Raw genomic sequence first — 21,138 nt, 5'->3', positions numbered from 1 at the left:
CGTCGTTTGTGTCTACTAGAATTGGTCACATGCGCTTTAGGCGCATCGTTCGAGCCAGTGGGTCGAGCTTGATGATTTTTCATCAAAAGCTGGTTCTGTTTTTAGCAAGAAGTAAAACAGATATCAAATCCAAAAATTTGGTGAACTTATGTGCCCTATATTATTGCTGCAGGACAATATTGGTGGCATGGAAGGTCGAATATGTCTTTTCTAAGAGATCTGCATATGTTAAGTCCACTTTACAGAACTTAAGAAGTGACAGGATTCTACAAACTTCAGAGCTGTATTCATTCACGGACTTAAAGTCTTTGAAGCGTAGGTGCTGCTAGTCGTGTCTTGGTTTAGGCAAGTAAATGTCTATCTAGTGATCTAAACGATCAGCCAGCGCAAACCAGAAGGTGAGTGGGTTTTCCTTAACAAGGTACTCGATCTGCAGTGCATCATGTCTTGAACCCACTTCAGGTAGTTTCTAATAACCATATGATGACTATGTGGTAGAGTATCATTGGTTATGAGGTTAAATAAGATTGAGTTAGTTAGTATGAAGTTGTTGGTGAGGGTATTTGAGTCTTTTGTAATAGATAGCTGTAACTACAAAAAGGTTGTTGTAAGGTCATTTTCCTCAGTTTGTTGTATTCGACTTTTCTGAAAGATAAACAAAGTCTTTTCTCTCATCTTCTTCGTTGATTCATCTTTTTCTGCCATTGTTTCTTTCTTTAATTCTTCATAAACACATATGTTAATATGGTATCATCGCCGGTATTTGGCTAGCTGCCGTAGTCGGTTCTGAAGGGTCTTCCGTTGTGTTCGTCCCGAAGGGTATTTCGCTGTGTTCCTCCTTGATGCGTCTTGATCGGTTAGAGTGTCGGTGTTTGTTGCAGGAGTTCAGAGTACTGGGTTTTGTGATTTGTTGATGGATTGTGTCGTATTAGGTGATATTATTCAATTTTTTCATCTGGGTTGTTCTATAAATTTTGTTGAATGATGGTTGGGTATTTGCAATACGATTGGATTGAGATTCTGTTTTGTTTCCTTTGATTTGAGAATTCTGCTGTGGTTTCTCTTGATTTTGTGGTAGAAGTTTGATATGGGTATGCTGCAATAGTTGATTGAAGTGCTGGAATTATAGTTTCAAGAAAGTGTCATTCTTTCTTGTTTGCTAGGAAGTGTCATTCTTTCTGCGTCCAAGATTTGTTTACAAGAAAGTGTTAATCTTTCTGTGGTTGAGAGTTGTTTGCCAGAAAGTGTCATTCTTTCTGTGTCCAAGATTTGTTTGCGAGAAAGTCTCAATCTTTCTTAATTCAAGATTTTTCTGCATAGAGTGTCATTCTCTATAGAGTGTGTTTCTGTTCATCATATAGTTTTGTGATTTGTGGAAGTGTCAATCTTTCAATCATGACTGTTCCTGTATTCAAAGTTGAAGGTGTGTTGGGTATGATTACCATTAGGCTCAGGGAAGATAATTTTGCAAAATGGGCATTTCAGTTTCAGTCTGTCCTACGAGGGTATAAATTGTTCGGTCACTTTGATGGTTCAAATCCATGTCCACCAAAGTTTGTTATAAATTCTGATACTGGAGTCACTAATGAGATTACAGTGGCATATCTTGAATGGGAAGCAACTGATATGGCATTATTGAGTTTGTTACTTGTTACTTTGTCTGATGAAGCCATGGAGTATGTGATTGGGTGTAGAACAGCATATGAAGCCTGGATTAATCTTGTAGATCGATTTGCTTTTGTTTCTAAATCAAGAGTTAATCATCTGAAAACTGAATTACATACAATTCAAAAAGGGTCCGATACAATTGATAAATATTTGTTGAGACTCAAACATATTAGGGATCAACTTAGTGCTGCATGTGAAGTGGTCTCGGATAATGATATTATGATTGCTGGTCTTGCTGGATTGCCAAAGGAGTATGGGGTTATTCGTACTGTTATTTTGGCCAGGGAATCTACACTTACGTTGAAAGAATTTTGAGCATTGTTGCTTGGTGCTGAGAGAGAAATTGAGGGAAAATTGAATGTAATTACTCAGAATCTGTCTGCCTTATATGTTCAAGGGTCCAGTTCTGGTTCAAATTCAGGTTCTAGTTCATCTGCATCAGGATCAAATCCTCAAAGTCATTATCATATTCCTGCTATAACTGCTGGTACTATCACTGTTGTGCCATATGGTTCAACTTCATCATCTAATGCAGATCAACAGTCATACTATCATCTTCCAGAGTCTTATGGATATGGTTTTAATGCTCATTCTGGTGGCCAGAATGCACCAAGGTCACAGTCTTTAAATGGTCAATTTACACCTCAAGGCAATCAGTATAGAGGAGGACATGATTACAGAGGAGGAAATAGTTACAGAAATAACAATGGCTTTCGAGGAAGGGGATACATTAACTCAGGGAACACATCTCATTCCTATTCAGGTGGTTCAAGGCAGTTTGGCTCTGGAAATAACACTTGGTCTGGAAATGTTGATACTAGAGCTACTGTTGTGATTGAATGTCAGATATGTAATAAACGAGGACACACTGCAGTTAATTGTTTTCACAGGAATACCAATGTTCCAGTCACTGGTTTTGCAGTTGAGTGTCAGATTTGTGGCAAGAGAGGTCACTCTGCACTGGATTGTTATCAAAGGGGAAATTATGCTTATCAAGGTCAGCCTCCATCCTCATCATTGTCTGCAATGAATGCCCAACAGACTTCAACATTTGTTCCTCAAGATGCTTGGGTTGTTGATTCAGGAGCATCTCATCATATAACTTCTGATATCAATGCTTTATCTCAAGTAACACCATTTGAAGGGTCCGAGATGATCACTATTGGGAATGGTACAGGTTTACCAATTAAACATATTGGTTCAACTATACTTCAGACACCAACACACTCTCTAACTCTTAATAAAGTTCTACATGTGCCTGATATTACTAAAAGTTTACTTTCTGTGAAACAGTTGTGTGCTGACAATAAAAGCTGGTTTATATGTGATGAATCTGAATTTTTTGTGCAGGACAAGAAGACAAAGGAGATAGTGTTTCAAGGAAAGAGTAGGCCTGATGAGTTATTCCAGATCCCTGTAGTTACAAGTTCAAGAGGTTTTCAGTTTATTACCAGGAATCCAGAAGCTTATTTGGGAAAAGCAGTGAAGAATAGCATTTGGCATAAAAGGCTCGGGCATCCAACTCATGATATAGTAGATATAATGTTGAAGCAGTCAAAGATTTTAGTTCAAACAGATGACACACATAGTACTTGTATTTCCTGTATTAGAGGCAAGATGTCTAGGACTCCATTTCCACTGAGAACAGATAAATGTACTTTTCCGTTTGAAAAAATACACACTGATATCTGGGGGCCGTCTCCTATAAGATCTCTAGAGGGATATAGGTACTATGTAATATTTGTTGATGAATACACAAGATTTGTATGGATCTTTCCTATGAGTAATAAATCTGATATGTTTATGATATTTGTTAAGTTCTACAAGTTTATTTTTAATCAGTTTGGTGTATCAATCAAGGCTTTACAAACAGATGGAGGGGGTGAATATACAAGCAAAAGTTTTACTTCGTTTCTTGCTGATAAATGTATTGTGCAGTTAGTTTCATGTCCTTATACTCCACAATAGAATGGAGTTGCAGAAAGAAAACATAGACACATTGTAGAGACTGCAATTACTTTTCTCACTGATGCTGGTTTACCTTCTGAGTTGTGGTATTTTGCGTGTGCACATGCAGTGTTGTTAATCAACAAAATGCCTTGCAAAAGCTTATCATTCAGTTCTTCTTACTTGAGTTTGTATAAGAAAGCACCTGATTTACTGTCTCTTAAGGTGTTTGGTTCAGCTATTTTTCCATGGCTGAGACCATATAATGTGCATAAATTACAACCAAGGTCAGAGTTATGTGTGTTTTTGGGTTATACACAAGGGTATAAAGGCTATATTTGTTATCATATGCCAACCAAGAAGATCATTATCTCCAGGCATGTGCATTTTGATGAATTCTTATTTCCTGCTCACATGATTAATAATACTAAGACTGGAGTTCCACAAAGACATAAGGATCATCAAGATTCAACACTTATTCCTGTTATTGTACCTATTCCTTTGTCCAGAAGTCAGCAAGGTGCAACACATGCCGGTTCACAAAGTTCATGGGTTCAGACTACAACCAACGTATCTTCTCCAACAAGTAATAAGAATATTGAGAGTGGATCAACTGAGTTAGCATTACAGGGATCTGGGCCATCACATACTCTTTTATCTATCCAAGACACTACTCATTTGCTTCCTGTCATGGATCCTGCACAATTACAGGTAATCCTCACATCTACCTCTTCTTCTATAGATCATAATTCTGTTATCACAGGCACAAATTCCAATCGTATTCAGACCAGATTACAAACTGGTGCGATTTCTAGAAAGAGCTATGTGGGATATCTTGCTTCATTACCCCAGTTGTCTTCCTTACAACTTGAATGGTTATATACTGATGATCAATCTAGTGCAATCAGTGAGCAATTTTCTGGGGGATTTTCATTCTTGGCTGATATCACAGATAATGAAGAACCTAAAACATTTAAAAGTGCATCAACCAAACCAGAATGGCAGCGTGCAATGCAAGAGGAATTTGTTGCATTGAAAACTTAAGGCACTTGGTTATTGGTTCCACCACCATCAAATCGATCCATGATTGGCAGTAAATGGGTGGTACTGTCTCGAGATACAAAGCTCGGTTGGTAGCACAAGGTTACACTCAAGAACAAGGTTTAGATTATTCCGAGACATTTAGTCCTGTAGTAAGACATACTACAGTAATGATAATTTTAGCTTTGGTTGCTCAATTTGGTTGGCAATTAAGGCAACTCGACGTTAAGAATGCATTTCTTCATGGAGAGTTGGAGGAAGAGGTATATATGAAACAGCCACAAGGTTTTGTGGATCCTACATGCCCAAATCATGTATGCAGATTAGTCAAAACACTCTATGGCCTAAAACAGGCTCCTAGAGCTTGGAACTCTAAATTCACAAGCTATCTTCCAGCTCTTGGTTTCAAATCATCTCTTTCAGACACTAGTCTCTTTGTAAAAATGGATGGTGGTGATCTTGTCATTCTATTGCTTTATGTTGATGACATAATTCTTACTGGTTCAAATCCAGTAAAAATACAAGTTGTGATTGATGATCTTGCTGGTGTGTTTGATCTCAAAGATATGGGAAGGTTATCATATTTTTTGGGGTTGCATATACATTATAAAGATGATGGATCTTTGTTTATAACTTAGACTAAGTATGCTAAAGATCTATTGAAGAAAGCAAGTATGGACAGTTGTAAACCTACTTCAACACCATCAAAACCTCATGCTCAGGTCCTTGTAGGAGAAGGAAGGTTGTTATCTGAACCTAGTCAGTATAAAAGCATAGTTGGGGCACTACAGTACCTAACTTTTACTCGACCTGATATCTCTCATTCCGTGAACTTGGCTTGTCAATTCATGACACAACCAACTGATATGCATATGTTGTTAGTCAAAAGAATTTTGAGATATATACAAGGGACTGTCGATTATGATCTTCACTATACACAAAATAAGCATTTTGATATCACTGCCTTTTTAGACTCAGATTGGGCAGCAGATATTACAACCAGACGATCGATTACAGGTTTTGTTGTATATCTTAGAGACAATCCTATCTCATGGCAATCCAAGAAGCAGTCTACTGTGTCTCGAAGTTCTACAGAAGCCGAATATAAAGCATTGGCTCACTGTGCAGCTGATATCTTCTGGATTCGATCAGTATTCAAGGATCTGCATCAGTATATATCAGATCCACCTTCTTTATATTGTGACAACTTATCCGCTTTGGCATTGAGTTCAAATCCTGTTTTTCACTCCAAAATAAAACATCTGGATACTGATTATCATTTCGTACGAGAAAAGGTTCAGAAAGGTGATCTTACAGTTCATTACATTCCCACTGATGAACAAGTGGCAGATGTTTTCACTAAAGGGCTACACAGTCCGATCTTTCTCACACATTGTAGAAGGCTTGGATTAGGGATAATGACTGCAAAAAACTCAGCTTCAGCAACCCAGCTTCGTTTGAGGGGGGAGTAATAACCATATGATGACTATGTGGCAGAGTATCATTGGTTATGAGGTTGAATAAGATTGAGTTAGTTAGTATGAAGTTGTTGGTGAGGGTATTTGAGTTTTTTGTAATAGATAGCTGTAACTACAAAAAGGTTGTTGTAAGGTCATTTTCTTCAGTTTGTTGTATTCGACTTTTCTGAAAGATAAACAAAGTCTTTTCTCTCATCTTCTTCGTTGATTCACCTTTTTCTGCCATTGTTTCTTTCGTCAATTCTTCATAAACACATATGTTAATAGTTTCTTCCAGATACTTCCCAAGCGGTGAAATCGAGCTTGTTCAAGTTCAACATGTCCTTAAAACAAAGGGTACAACAAAACGTAGTTAGTCATATGGTAATCCATAAACATACATTGTAGAACATTCAAGTTTTATAGACATGTATTGATTAATTTAAACATGAAAGCTACAGGTATCAAGTGGTAAGTTTTGAATAAAACTTCAGGTTTCAAAGGCACTAAATATGAAACTATAGGTTCAATTTAGTTTTATGAACGATTAATTCATAAAGGAGAGGTTCCTGCATGAACACAGAAAGCAATATGATGAGTTAAGTGCAGTGGATTTGAGTTGCTTCGGGAACTCAAGTGTGAAAGCTTCAGGACTACAAAAGGATGTCAACAGTTAAATGTAGAAAAATAAATTATTGAATCGTTAACGTCCAAAAGTGATATTAAGGTTAATAATTTTTTATTAATTATCAGATTAGTGGACTGCATGTCACTTTAATTAATTCAATAGATCGGGGCCAAACGAGGTCGATCGTGGAAGCAAAATAATGATAGACGGGTCATATTAACTTCAGTTGGTGATAAACCAAGTGATAATTAAATTAGAGTTAATTAACGTAAATCAAAGTACCCTAAAAAATATTTGGGTATGATTTATAACGTGGGGATGCCAAAAATTGGCATTGGGCGTAAAACGGAGGCACGAGGCAAGCCCAGCCTAAGGCTAGCTAGTGGGTTGGTGCGATGAAGCCAAGCCGAGGCTGGGTTTCGGGTTTTTGGGTTGGGGCAGGTCAAGCCCAGCAGCAAAAGCTGCGGGCAAGTGGGCCGAGGGTTGACAAAGTCTAACAAACAACACAGGCTTGCAGCAGGCGAGCCAAGGACGCAGAACCAGGCCCAGTAACACACGGGTTGCTGGTGATGGGCAATGGGTACGAGGGCAAAGCCCAGCAAATGGCTACAATCCGTGCTGGTAGGTGGGATGAGGTTGCAGGCCTAATCCAAACCAATCCCAGGCCAAGGGGGCCGGGTTGTCTTTGCTCGCAACAAGCCCAAAAAGCTACTACCATGGGTCAGATGTCAAAACGACGTCGTCCTGAGGCATGCTTGAAGCAGCTGGACTATAGGCCAGCGTGATGGTACTAGCAACGAGCAGCGGCCATCCCGCATTAAATTCCCATAATTTTTTTCTTTTTTGACTTTTCTAGGGTTTGAAAAAAAACCCTAAATTGCTTCTAATTTATTTATATGCTTTGATTCACAAATTCTACATAGCAAAATAATTGCGCAATGCATGAAACGTGTGTGTGTGTGTGTATATATATATATATTGTAGGCCTATTTGACTGAATTGTATTTAGGACTAGAGAGGGAGAGGGGCCGGCAGCAAGAGAGCGAGAAGATAAAGATTTAATTATGAACTGTGTGTTGTATCATCCCATTGTGCCTTTATTTATAAGGGAGTTTTGTGTGTGAGTTTTTGAGAGGTATAAGTTTGTATACTTGAGAACATTTTGTGTTTGTGAGTTTTCTTGTATTTGTTGGTAATCAATAAAACTTCCGTTGTTAGAAAGGTACTCCTATATTAGAGGAACTCTGAAATCATTGTGATTTGTTTATTACTTGATTGGTTTTTGGTTTAGTTTATAACACCGAATGCCTTCTTGTTGAAAAAGAATAGCTATTTAACATTTCGCTTCAAAGGATGTCAAATAGAAACATTGCTCAATTATTCAGGCCTAATTTAAGTGAATTTTCGTAGAAATTATTAAGACGGATGCTTCGCAGGCACCTGAAGGACGTTATTAGCCAAAGGGTCAATAATATTTGGCCCTTTACTTCTGCGATATGTTGAAGTACTAAGCTATTTATAGGAATATATTTTAATTTTTATTATGGAATCGGATTCATACTCTACTTTTCGTGTTGAAGTTTTTCATATGGTGATGATAGTGATGTTGAAGATTCAAGTCCAGTGAAGTTTTTTTGTTAGTAACCTAATCAATTCTTAAAAAATATTAGTATTATATTCATTGATAATAACTAAAAATATCATCTGTAAATTTTTATATCAATTTCAAGAATAGTATGAACATTTAAAGGATTGGAATAGAGAAATGCATGTTAAATTTACTTATAATGGCGTTCAATTGGCTTTTAATTTTCAATTTGTTAAAAAATGGGTAAACAAGTAAAAATGGTTAAACGGGCATGCGGTTACGGTTAAATTTGGTATGCAATTATATATATGGTTAACTGTTTATAAACAGTTATGGGTATGAGTATACCCGTTTATACAATTACCCAACGGGTAAACGGTTATGCAGGTAAAAGCTTAAATGGTTATGGATAAATAATTGCAGTTACCTGCCCTGACATACCTCGACCCGGAATGTCCACTTGGACTCCGAATCGAGTTGTGATGGCCGACACCTGGAGGATGACGAAGCAATAAAATGTAGTGTAGTGGAAGAAGAATGTGAATAAATTTAAACCTAAAAGTGCATAATTAAAAGAGTGTGTGGGTGAGCGGGATTGAACCCATTGCACACATGATGTCAGAGCATGAGACAATATAGTAAATAGGATGAGGGTTATACCACTAATGATGACCATCTCCTACGATTTGCCAGAATCCTCGTTTACATGTAAGCACAACTACTAAACCTGGACAAGCGAAAAACAAAGTTAAGTGGGTCAGCAAAACAACGTTTGTAAGAAAACCTTTATTTTCGAACATAGTAACCCCTCGTCGTAAAACAAGTATAGTTTCTGTAAAACATACTACGTATGTAACAAAAGTACAACAGCAATATAACTAGAAATATGCCATGATATATCAAAAGCCGCAGTAATATAATCATGTGATAATCAAGTATAACTAAGTGCTCAACCCTTTAAGCTGACACACGATTTCGTACAAATAATTTTTGACACGAACAGGACTGGGTGTAATCAATACGCTCTAGTACTACAATCACGTGAAGGCTGTTGCAGAAGCATGTCACATACGAGTTGCAATTGCCTAATGCAAACTGTACGACATGACTAGCACCTAACTTGGATCCAAGGCGAGCGAACGGTGCGATGTGAACATACACGTGAAGGATTGGCCTTGGCCCTGGGGCGAGTACTAACACCAGTGCAGCAAGATGAGCATGTACAAATATGTATGAATGTCATGAAAGTAATATCCCAACCATATAGCAACATTTATCACAATTAATATCCCAATAACAATACTTGGCAATCTAAGTGCAAAAGTGAAGTAAATACACATTAATGGAAACTATAATTATATATAGGTATAAAAACAAACTGCCCACTCACAAATGCGCAGTTAAAACAAAGCCTCCGAGCCTTGCTTGACCTCGTACGTCCTCGAGATACGTTTCCCCTATATGTGAAATTACTAATTAACTTATTTTAATAACACATAAACGGAAACTTAAATAAAACCTTCGTAGATTGCTCAAATATAGGGTTTGAATATACAAAATCGATCTACTTGACGTCACAGACCTACACAAATTTTTAGAATAATTTTTGGACGCCGGACGCGCAGCCATGTGTCGACTATGGCACGGCCACACACTCCGACCACGCGGAGGCAGAGCTGACGGAGGCCTAACAGTTGTTAGGAATATTCCGTTAAAAGGTAACATAAGTTAACGGCGTTACCTGACGCCGTTAGAATATTCCCTTAGAGTTGATGGAATATTCCGTTGTCTTCTCCGATGGTCCTCGTCGGTCATCGAAGTTTGAACTCACTGAAATCTGGAAATTTTCACCAATTTCTGGTAAAATTTCAAACCTTCATATCTTAACCATTTTTCACAAACTTTATATGGAAATGAAGCTTATGAAGAGTAGAATCTCGTTATACCTTTTTTAAGTCAAAAAAGTGGATGAAGGTGGCCTGAAAAAGCCTCGAAAGGTACAACTAAAACTAGAACTTCTCGAAACCTTGTATTTCGAGGTTGATTCATCACCAAACCTTCACTAAAGACCTCGGGGAGTTATAAGAAAGCTTCCCCAACCTTCAAAACTCCTCGACTCGGCTTGAAAAATGTCGATCCAAAACTCACTGAGTCGGAGCTTCTGAGTTGGTGAGTCAAACCTCAACCAAATTGAGATCTGGTTACACGGTTATGACCACGGGGTTGAGGGGAGTTCAAAGGTGTAGGTTACAAGTCACGTTTGTAGGGTTTGGACATCGTTAGAAAGAGTTGTAGAGAGAAGGTGAGAGAAAGACCTTTGGAGAGAGAGAGAGAAAGAATGCTTTCTGATTGGTGATAGGTTTGATGGTGATGATCTGATTGGTTGCTTTCAAAAAAGGGAAAACAATTGATTGGTGAAAGAGAAAAGTAGGGAAAAGGAATAGTGGTGAGGGATTGGTGGAAAAATCAAATTGAATAATTTGATTGGTTAAGTGTGAGGGGACCATATCCATTTTTAGGGATTGGATGGATTTTGAATTTCATATTTTGTACAATTTTAAACGTACAAAATCAGCCTCTTTGACAGTGTTTTTTTTTTAGACTATAAATTTGTACGCGCGTGTACAAAATTACTCGTGATTAACGTACTTTAATAGAGTGTAACTTTTTCGTTACAGATCTTATTCGAGTCTAACACACGCTCATGCACTCATAGCGACGAGTACTAATTTAGTACAAAACCAAGAAAATGGAATTGAAACCCGAAAACTATGTCCACGTTAGATTCTACTTTTGTCCAAAATGGGTAAAATCGTCAACTCATACCAACGGAAAAGAAATCACAGTGAAAAATAGGGATGGGTCATCACAATTTACCCTTTTAAGAAAATTTTGTCCCTGAAATTTAACATCATTTGTTACACAAAACTCAAAGATAGGTAGAATAAAATATGTGTACGTGACGAAAAAATCAAGTCAGAGTGATTGTACAAAAAGGGAAAATGTCGCTCCGTCGCGATCAGAGTGCATTAATTCCTTTTTCATGCCTCCAACTCATACTTTCCTTTTTCTTCAGTACAATACTATATTATAATAGTTTTCGCAAAAATAAAAACGTCGAAAATATTTATATGTACTAACGTCCCGTCGAAAAATACATATGTATAACAACATAAGGTTTAAGTAGTTGTACTGCTAGTAAAATTGAACATATGATTTTTCTACTACACTCCCGCATTTCGCGTACTTCGAAAGTAAGTACATAATATCCTTGGGTCGAGCCCAAGTAATAAAAAGGTAAAATACAACAAACATAGAAGTAAGTATTAACGTAAAAGGACCTACCTATTTACTTACTTAATGAATCCAACGAATAAGTCCTTGATATTACGGTCTGCAACCCGCGATATCCACAACTCACTGTTGTCATGATAAGCAAGTAACAAATCCCCGAGGGTGCAATATTACCATCATGCCCCCCATTAGGAAATACACAAACAACGTTTAGTCAAGCCTCTACCGTGCTCACGCACTACCCCCCTTGGGTAACAACAACAATAAGATAACATTTCTATAATGTGAACTATCACAATTGAACACTTGTTCGAAAACTCCTTTGTCAAACAAGTGCTAAGCAAATAATCTCCAAACTACGTCTCAAACGTGCCACAACCAAGACCAAAAATTGTAACCGTAGTTACAAGCAGTTCTAATAGCAATAAGTGTCTAATACGATCATGTTACAACTATAGAGCAAATAAACATAACACGCCATGAAGGTCCGGGTAAATCGTTCAAACTAGTCGTTAGTCTGCAGGAGAAATGTAGTCGACAACAAAATTTACTACACGTGGCCTTCAAGAAGACTTCCCCAATACTTGGTAGTAAAATACGCATCACGATGAGATACAATAGTGACACACCTGCCATGTAGTCGAGCCAATGTAGTCCACAACGCCTTAGCAAGAAAATTCATAGTGAAGTTCTCTCGAATTTAATGAGAAAGTGATTACGTCGAGAAGGCTAGAAGAATACTCGAGAATTTAATGATCAAATCAAGTCCATCAAATCTAGAGTACGAGATAATTGGATTGGAAAACATAACATCAACTATAATAGTAGTATTAAAGATATTCAATCACCACGGTAATGATCTGTTCCACCGAGTATTTGTTGAGTGATTGAGTAATGGTCACAACTGTACTTCCAACGTCAATGGTTTTTCTAGATAGTGCATTCGCTTCAAGGCAATACGGAGTGCCTTGAAACGTAATACAGAGGGGTAAAAATATAATTACAGAGGGATAAAAATATAATTAACTCTAACAGCGAAAGGTATACGTCCTTGAAATGTACAGAGGGGTAAAGGTATACGTCCTTGAAACGTACTACACTACTAACCAACTCTACGACATGAACTAAAAGGTCTTCACAATTTTCTCAAAACTCAAATCACTCTAACAGCGAGATATTATCTTGTACCTCGATTCTACTGTCTACCTATGAAAGTGATCGAGAGGTGGCTAGTCGAAGAGATTTTGTTTATCTAGATAAATGATAAGGTAAAAACAACCATGAGTTTACTGTCCTAATACAAAGCTTGTTCCTAAGCTTCCACAATCCTAGTTTATTCGGCTCAAGTAGCTATTGTAAATCAGTCTATCAGTAGCGCCGATAATTAACGCGCTTGAGATATTTTAATATTGTTCGTTACCCTGAAACTGTGAACCGGCATTCTGGCATAAAAGTATCATTCCCAGATACTAACACATGTGTCCAGTATCAGAAATCATACCACTGAAAGCTGGTCAACGATCTCTAGATATCGGACAGTATCGTCAATTAGTAGCGTCACTGTAGGCTGATTATGGGTAAGAGCCCATTCGAGTAGTAAGTTTCGGGTGATTGGGAAAGAACTGGTCAAGTGAAGTAATTCATTGATTTAAGGATAATTTGGTTACAACTTTTGGGAGTTATGTTGCTCCTAGGATATGACAACTCATACTCGCAAGCTTATACTTACCCAATTAACGAGTACAACATCGAAGGGAAAATATGGAATTGGCGTTTGGTTAGAAAGTTCCAGGGTTGGAAAATACCTTGCTAAAGATCTACTTTGAAAAGGACTTTATCGGGAGTCAATCTTCCTCTTGAAGATCCAACATGAACACCAGTACATTTGAAGATATTAATCCTAATAGGAATAAAAAATGATTGCCCTTCAGATGATCTTCTGTCAAATACTACCACTTTAGCACTAAGTTGTCGCTTCAGACATTTCTAGAATCTTGACGAAGTAACCTTCGTAGGGATTCTAAGAGAGGATAAACTAATAGGTGCTACCAAAGAAACAAAACCATTTCTGGTTTCCTAACTCGAACGGTTGGTAAAAACGGTGGAAGAAAAACAATAGGATTGATCGGTAAATCCTTGGTGAAACTCAACTCTTGATACATTAGCCCGGCTACGAGGCTAGCAACTTGTTTCCCAAAATGAAAATTCCTTGGTAAGGAGGTTCATCATTTTAAGTCTAGGGGCGATTGCCAAAACAATTTTCTAACATGACGATAAGTTGTCTAAAGCACCCAAAACTTACGAAAAACTAACATGTTTTTCGTGCTTAATGAGGTGGCAAGATTCAAGAATTAGGTTCAAGAACCAAGAATGCTTACATCACGCATGTGATGAACACAATACTACCCAAACTTATGCTCTGATACCAAACTGACACACCCCAACCCGAAATGTCCACTTGGTATCCGAATCGAATTATGTTGGCCGACACCTGGAGGGTGACGAAGCCATAAAGTGTAGTGTAATGGAAGAAGAATGTGAATAAATTTAAACCTAAAAGTGCCTAATCTAAAAAGTGCATGGGTGAGCGGGATTGAACCCATTTCACACGTGATGTCAGAGCATGAGACATTATAGTAAATAGGATGAGGGTTATACTACTAATGATAACCATCTCCTGAGATTTGCCAGAATCCTCGTTTACATGTAAGCACAACTACTAAACCTGAAGAGGCGAAAAACAAAGTTGAGTGGGCCAGCAAAACAACATTTGTAAGAAAACCTTTATTTTCGAACATAGTAACCCATCGCTGTAAAACAAGTATAGTTTCCGTAAAACATACTACGTAAGTATGTAACAAAAGTACAACAACAATATAACAAAAAATATGCCAAGTCATGATATATCAAATGCCGCAGTAATATAATCATGTGATAATCAAGTATAACTAAGTGTTCATCCCTCTAAGCTGACACACGAGTTCGTACATATAATTTTTGACACGAACAAGATTAGGGGTAATCAATACTCTCTAGTACTACGATCACGTGAATGCTGGTGCAGAAGTACATCACATACGAGTCGCAATTGCTTAATGCAAACTGTACAACAAAACTAGCACCTAACTTGGATCCAAGGCGAACGAACGGTGCAATGTGAACATACACGTGAAGGACTAGCCTTGGCCCTGGGGTGAGTGTTAACACCTGTGCAGCAAGATGAGCATATACAGATATGTATGAATGTCATGACAGTAATATCTCAACCATATAGCAGCATTTATCATAATTAATATCCCAATAACGATACTTGGCAATATAAGTGTAAAAGTGAAGTAAATACGCATTAATGGAAACTATAATTATATATAGGTATAAAAACAAACTGCCCACTCACAGATACACAGTTGAAACAAATCCTTCGAGCCTTGTTTGACCCCGTACGTCCTTGGGATACATTTCCCCTATATGTGAAATTACTAATTAACTTAGTTTAATAACACATAAATGGAAACTTAAATAAAACCTCTGTAGATTGCTCAAACATAGGGTTTGAATATACGAAATCAATCTACTCAACGTCATAGACCTACACAAATTTTTAGAATAATTTTTGGACGTCGGACGTGCCGTCATACGCTAGCTATGGCACGACCACACATGCCGACCACTCGTAGGCAGAGCTGACGGAAGCCTAACGACCGTTAGGAATATTCTGTTAAAAAGTAACAGAAGTTGACGACGTTACCTAACATCGTTAGAATATTCCATCAGAGTTAACGGAATATTCCATCATCTTCTCCAGTGGTCCTCGCTGGTCGCCGGAATTTGGAAATTTTCATCGGTTTATAGGTAAAATTTCAAACCTTCATTTCTCAACCATTTTCACAAAATTTATATGGAAATGAAGCTTATGAAGAGTAGAATCGCGTTATACCTTTTTGAAGTCCAAAAAGTGGACAGAGGTGGCTTGAAAAAGCCTCAAAAGGTACAACTAAAAATGGGACATCTCGAAACCTTGTATTTCGAGGTTAATTCATCACCAAACCTTCACTAAAGACCTCGGGGAGTTGTAAGAAAGCTTCCCCGACCTTCAAAACTCCTCGACTCGGCTTGAAAATGTCGATCCAGAACTCACTGAGTCGGAGCTTCCGAGTTGGTGAGTCAAACCTTAACTAAATCGATATCTGGTTACACAGTTGTGATCATAAGGTTGAGGGGAGTTCAAAGGTGTGGGTTACAAGTCACATTTGTAGGGTTTGGACGTCGTTAGAGAGAGTTGCAGAGAGAAGGTGAGAGAGAGAGAAGAGAGAGAGTGTGTGATCTCTAATTGGGTGATGGGTTTGATGGTGATGATCTGATTGGTTGCTTTCAAATGAGGGAAACAATTGATTGGTGAAGGAGAAAAGTAGGGAAAAAGGAACGGTGGAAAAATCAAATTGAATAATTTGATTGGTTGAGTGTGAAGGGACCGGATCACTTTTAGGGATTTGATGGATTTTGAATTTCAGATTTTGTACAATTTTAAATGTACAAAATTAGCCTCTTTGATAGTGTTTTTTTTTTTACACTGTAAATTTGTATGCGTGTGTACAAAATTACCTGTGATTAACGTACTTTAACGGAGCGTAACTTTTTCATTCAGATCTGATTCGAGTCTAACACGCGCTCGTAGCAACAAGTACTAATTTAGTATAAAACTAGGAAAAAGAAACTGAAAACCGAAAACCACATCCACGTTAGATTCTACTCTTGTCCAAAAAGGGTAAAATCATCAACTCGCACCAACGGAAAAGAAATTACAGTGAAAAATAAGGACGGATCATCACATGCCCGCCATAACCGTTGCCCATCCCTAATCACCTCATACTGCTTGAGCATGAACTATTTTCATATACAAGGGGCTTAGTGTTTAAGAGACTAGGTGGGGTCTAGCTGGGGCCTAGATTTTTTATTTAATTAAATTATTGTGTAACATATAAACATGTGTCAACTTATAAATAAAAATATACATATATAATTATATTGAAAAACATAAATTGCAAATAAAATGATATATAAAATTATAAAATACTAAATCATATTGAAAATATGAACAAGCACTTAACAATCTTTTTACAAATTATTGGAAATATAAAACGAAAGTTATTTATTTTCTGTCTAAGTAAGAGTTGTGACCCTAAGCCGTTTTCTTAAATAAAAAAAGTAAGAAAAGTCATAAAACACCAAGCTTGCCTGGACACAGAGCTTAACTCCCTTAGGCCATCTCCAACTGACCCGGCCAAATGGTCATAGGGCTAAAAATAGCTCAAAATGACACGAAAACTGTCTCCAACAGAAGGCTAGGCCAAAGGGCTTGTGGGCTCCACGTAGCCAAAACAACCAAATTAGTCCATTTCCAACCAGCTAGCCACCCCGATAAGCCCAGCCCTTTTTTTTTTTGATGAATTTTTTTTTCTACACCATTTCTCACATACTTTTAACTATTTCATACTATCTTACCTCATTTTTTTTCTTTCAATTCTTCATATTATATTCTCTTCCAATAATCTTTCCTTTAATTTTTTCAATAATTTTTAAATGACCACCTCTTTCAATAATCTTCCAATATGTCTGAAAATCTTCTTGATATGGTAATTTAATTTAATTAACTATATTAATTCAATTAAATTAATAAATTATGTTTGGCCTATGACCCTTTGGCCCCCTCGGTTGGAGATGGTTTTTTGTTAAAGGACTTTGTTTGGCCTATGGCCCCTTGGCCCCCTCGGTTGGAAATGGTATAAAATATGGTCTAACATTGTTCATTAAAATATAATTTCTTGCAAGGATATAGGGCTAAGCATAGCCCTTTGGCCCTCCTTCGGTTGAAGATGACCTTACATACACCTAGGCGGACAAGATGAGGATCTAGGCAAGTTTCAGCACCAATTTTTTTTTTTTTTACTAAACGATATTATCTACACCAAGGAAGGGGTAGACTTAGTCTCATAATGAACTAGTAATAATATGATTCAAATTCTTCCTTAGCAGAAATTGAACATAAAACCCCATATTTACAAATAAAGAAAATTACATTATTTTTTAAATTCTAAAAATATATCCTGGTGATAGCAAGCTGCTTAATGCTTAAGTGATACCTAAGACAACTTTAGAGGGAGACTAAAACATTGCCCAAGATACATGGCCCAAAACTTTTGACTCCAAAATGGCACCGGGAATTGGGGCATAAAACATGGACATACCCGTGCGATGAAAAAGACACAAAATTTAGAAAAAGTCTGAGATTCATTGATAGCCATAATTGTCGGCCCCGCGCCTTCCTATTTCCGAGCAAAATCCGGAAATCAAATTTAATATTATGTTGCATTTTTCATTAAAATGGCAAATTGGTAAATATACTTCTCTTCCCCAAAGCATCTTTGGTCCCTCCATGTTTATAATTTTCAGTATCTGCATGCATGTAACCGGATCCTTTCCTGAGCATAGGGTGGGGATCCTCCTGACTGGATTATATGGACCATTGAAACCTGATCCAACGATTACAATAATTATAACTTTAGAGGGCTCCCTGTTTGTAGCCGTTGAATCAAATTTCAATGGCCCAAATGACCTAGTTAGGAGGATTCCCACCCTATGCTCAGGAGGGGATCCGATTCCATGTACATGCACTCATGCGTTTAATTTTAGAGAAATGCGAAGGAGATTGTTTAAGGGTTAGTTTGAGATTGATGTGCTGTGAAAAAAAAACGATGTTTTTAGAAGCAAATGTAAAGCTGCTTCTACTTTTTGCTATTTTGGATTCATGATTTTGACAAAAATACATTTTTTTTTATATTTTATTTACCAAACACAATTTTAGCCTCATCATTTAACAAAAAAAACTGTTTTTAAAATAATTTCAGCAATGCCAAACCAGCCCTAAAGTGGGACTCTCTGCCATTTCACAGTTTGACATTAATTCATGTGTCAACGTTATGAAACATTGTGCAAAAAACATGAGGTATCAGAGAGTCCATGGAGAGTTTCACTTTTGAGAGAATCGCCTTAACAATTCTCTTAATTTTATATATAAACTTGGTTAGTCAGCGAATTTTATACATAAACTTTGTTAGACAAGGTTTTAAAGAGGCAAAGCTAATTACTCACTTTTAAGTTAATTCGCATATGTTTGTATTGAGTTCGATACCTAATTAGTAGCTGCTTAGTTGTGTTGAGTGCCAATTTAAAGTGCATTCTTATTAAATCTAACATAATCAGTTCATGAAACTTTAAAGACCCTATTCCTCCAAAGAAACCACAAAATTTTGGTCAAAACACAAGTGGAGCATCTAATTTTGTCTAAACAACTTGCAAATTTAGGAACTGGCTCAATACTTATATGCATTTGATGTCAACCATTGATTTCTCCTTTCCAGTCCAATTTTTTTTAAGGAAATGTTTCACTTTCCATGTTTCATTTTTTGGGTAATTTTCAATTTGCTATCCTAAAGTATCACAGTTTTCAAACTTTCATATATCAAGTTTTTTTCATCGTAGTGTCATACGAAAAGTGAGAAACATCCATTAAATTTCGGTGAGAAACTCCATTAATATGTGACAAGATGCCTCTATGGACAATGACTGGACGCTACATGGTACCCAGAGCCGGCCCTGAGGGTGTGCAACAGGTGCCATCGCACAGGGCCCCCGATTCGGAAAGGCCCCTAAATTTTCATTACATGTATATAGATGCATATAAAATAATTAGATGTAAAAGACAATCTTATATGTGGTTCTAGCGCAAGTGGTTTATCTCTTTTTTCTTATAGCCCATGTGCTAGGTTCGAATCCCAATGATATTGTTTTGTTATATTTTAAGCTTTTGCAAGTTTGTATCGAACTCAAGACCTTTGAAGGTAAGGAAAAACACATGGCTGATCAAACAACTTATTTTTGTTGCAGTAACTTGTAATATTTTAGTTTTATAAATGAAAAAATAATAATAATAAAGAAATATAACATTAAAAAAAATGAAGGGCCTCCACCTAAGTTTTATACAGGGCCCCTCAATACTCAGGGCTGGCCCTGATGGTATCCTTTCAAATTAAAAAAAATATATTAAAAACTTCATTTTGCATCTGATTAGTGCCAAAGCCTTCACGAGCCAATTCCCAATTTTTTTATTGGAAATAATTAATTTAGAAAAAAAAAAAAAAAAAAAACCAGAGAAGGAACAAGAATTCCCATAATTTAATGGGGTTGGTTAATAATGTCAAAAGGTTGATAGGGTCAACATCTCTTTTCTGTTGCTGAGTTGAAAATGCTTGCTGATGGTGCAAAATCATTGTCAAAGGGAGGTACAAGCTTTTCCCCAACCCAACAACCTAAGCCACCCATTCATTCTTTTGTTTTTTATTTTTTGTTTTTTTTTCTACAAACAATTAATAATCTACGTTAAATTTATCTAACCTATAAAAAGAAGAGAATATTTGAATCCGAAGCAAAGTAGGTTAAAGAAAAAGCATTTATATACCAAGCCAGTTCACCGCTTTCATTTTCTTACTCAAACAGGAAAAACATACCTATCAATCAATATTAAAAAAGAGAGTGTGATCTTTGATTAAGATCTTATAAGAAATTTTATGCACCTATCTTTTCTCCCATGACAAGATTGCAAGCAAGATTATTAGTGATGCTTTAATTTGTCGGGAAGTCTTAAAAAATAGTATTCATTAAAAAGAAATATATATATATATATATTTTTTTTTTAATATTTTACAAAACCATAGTCTTATGAGTTTTGTTTGACATCTAGACATTGTACTTTGACCACATTCATTTGCACTCCTACGCTTAGCTCAAATTTCTCCTCGCTTAGCTCAAATTTCTCCTCGTAGAATAAATGTAGGGGTGTGATATTCACATACTCCTTTTTACTTCTTACACACTTTTTTAATTTTCGACCGTCGGATCGGATGAATTAAAGAAGATCAAAGGACAAAAATCAACAAGGGGTGTGTGAGAAGTAAAAAGTGGTGTGTAAGAAGTAAAAAGGGATGTGTGGATAGCACACCCCTAAATGTATTGTTGTATCGGTTATTCAAATGTAGAAACAAAGCAAGGTAAAAAGTCCGACCGAAAAAAAAAAGCAAGGTAATAAGTGGGGTAATTCGGGCAAGGCAAGATAAAGAACTAATTTAGGGCCAGTTAATCAACCCACTCATATAGTGTTAAAATTTTAAAGAGACGAATCAAAATTCAACCCTAAGCTTACATAATCTATCAACTTGCACCTCGCCAACAACTAGGGTTTTATCACAAAAAAAGTTTCAACACAAGCATAGTGAAACTGCTTAATATAAGTCATTTCATTTAGCCAATATTGTGATGTGAGATTTTTAGGGCCTGTTTGGTATCGTATTAAAAAATTTCATAATTTCTCAAAACATTTCTTAAGAACATGTTTTAATAACAATTTTGTTTAAGATAAAAAAACTTATTTGGTATGTGATTCAAAATAATTTTTAAATTTT

General features: G+C 36.7%; 1 long non-coding RNA gene across 3 annotated transcripts; it reads right to left on the bottom strand.

Annotated features, from left to right (window-relative positions):
- Positions 1–537: 537 nt before the first annotated feature.
- Positions 538–15,230, bottom strand: LOC126619944 (uncharacterized). Of its 3 annotated transcripts, none has more exons than XR_007622195.1 (6): positions 10,276–10,639; positions 10,071–10,186; positions 9,720–9,786; positions 8,990–9,056; positions 6,348–6,457; positions 539–692 (listed from the first exon to the last, which is right to left on the bottom strand). It is a non-coding gene; the product is annotated as an uncharacterized LOC126619944 (long non-coding RNA). The 3 variants fall into 3 exon arrangements; XR_007622194.1 differs by having other exon boundaries at positions 10,071–10,166; XR_007622196.1 differs by lacking the exons at positions 10,071–10,186; positions 10,276–10,639 and adding an exon at positions 15,150–15,230 and having other exon boundaries at positions 538–692; positions 9,720–9,848.
- Positions 15,231–21,138: the final 5,908 nt, after the last annotated feature.

This window comes from Malus sylvestris, chromosome 4 (assembly GCF_916048215.2).
Source record: "Malus sylvestris chromosome 4, drMalSylv7.2, whole genome shotgun sequence".
Classification (NCBI taxonomy): domain Eukaryota; kingdom Viridiplantae; phylum Streptophyta; class Magnoliopsida; order Rosales; family Rosaceae; genus Malus; species Malus sylvestris.
The sequence above is the reverse complement of the archived record's forward strand: the minus strand, read 5'-3'. Positions and strand labels throughout refer to the sequence as shown.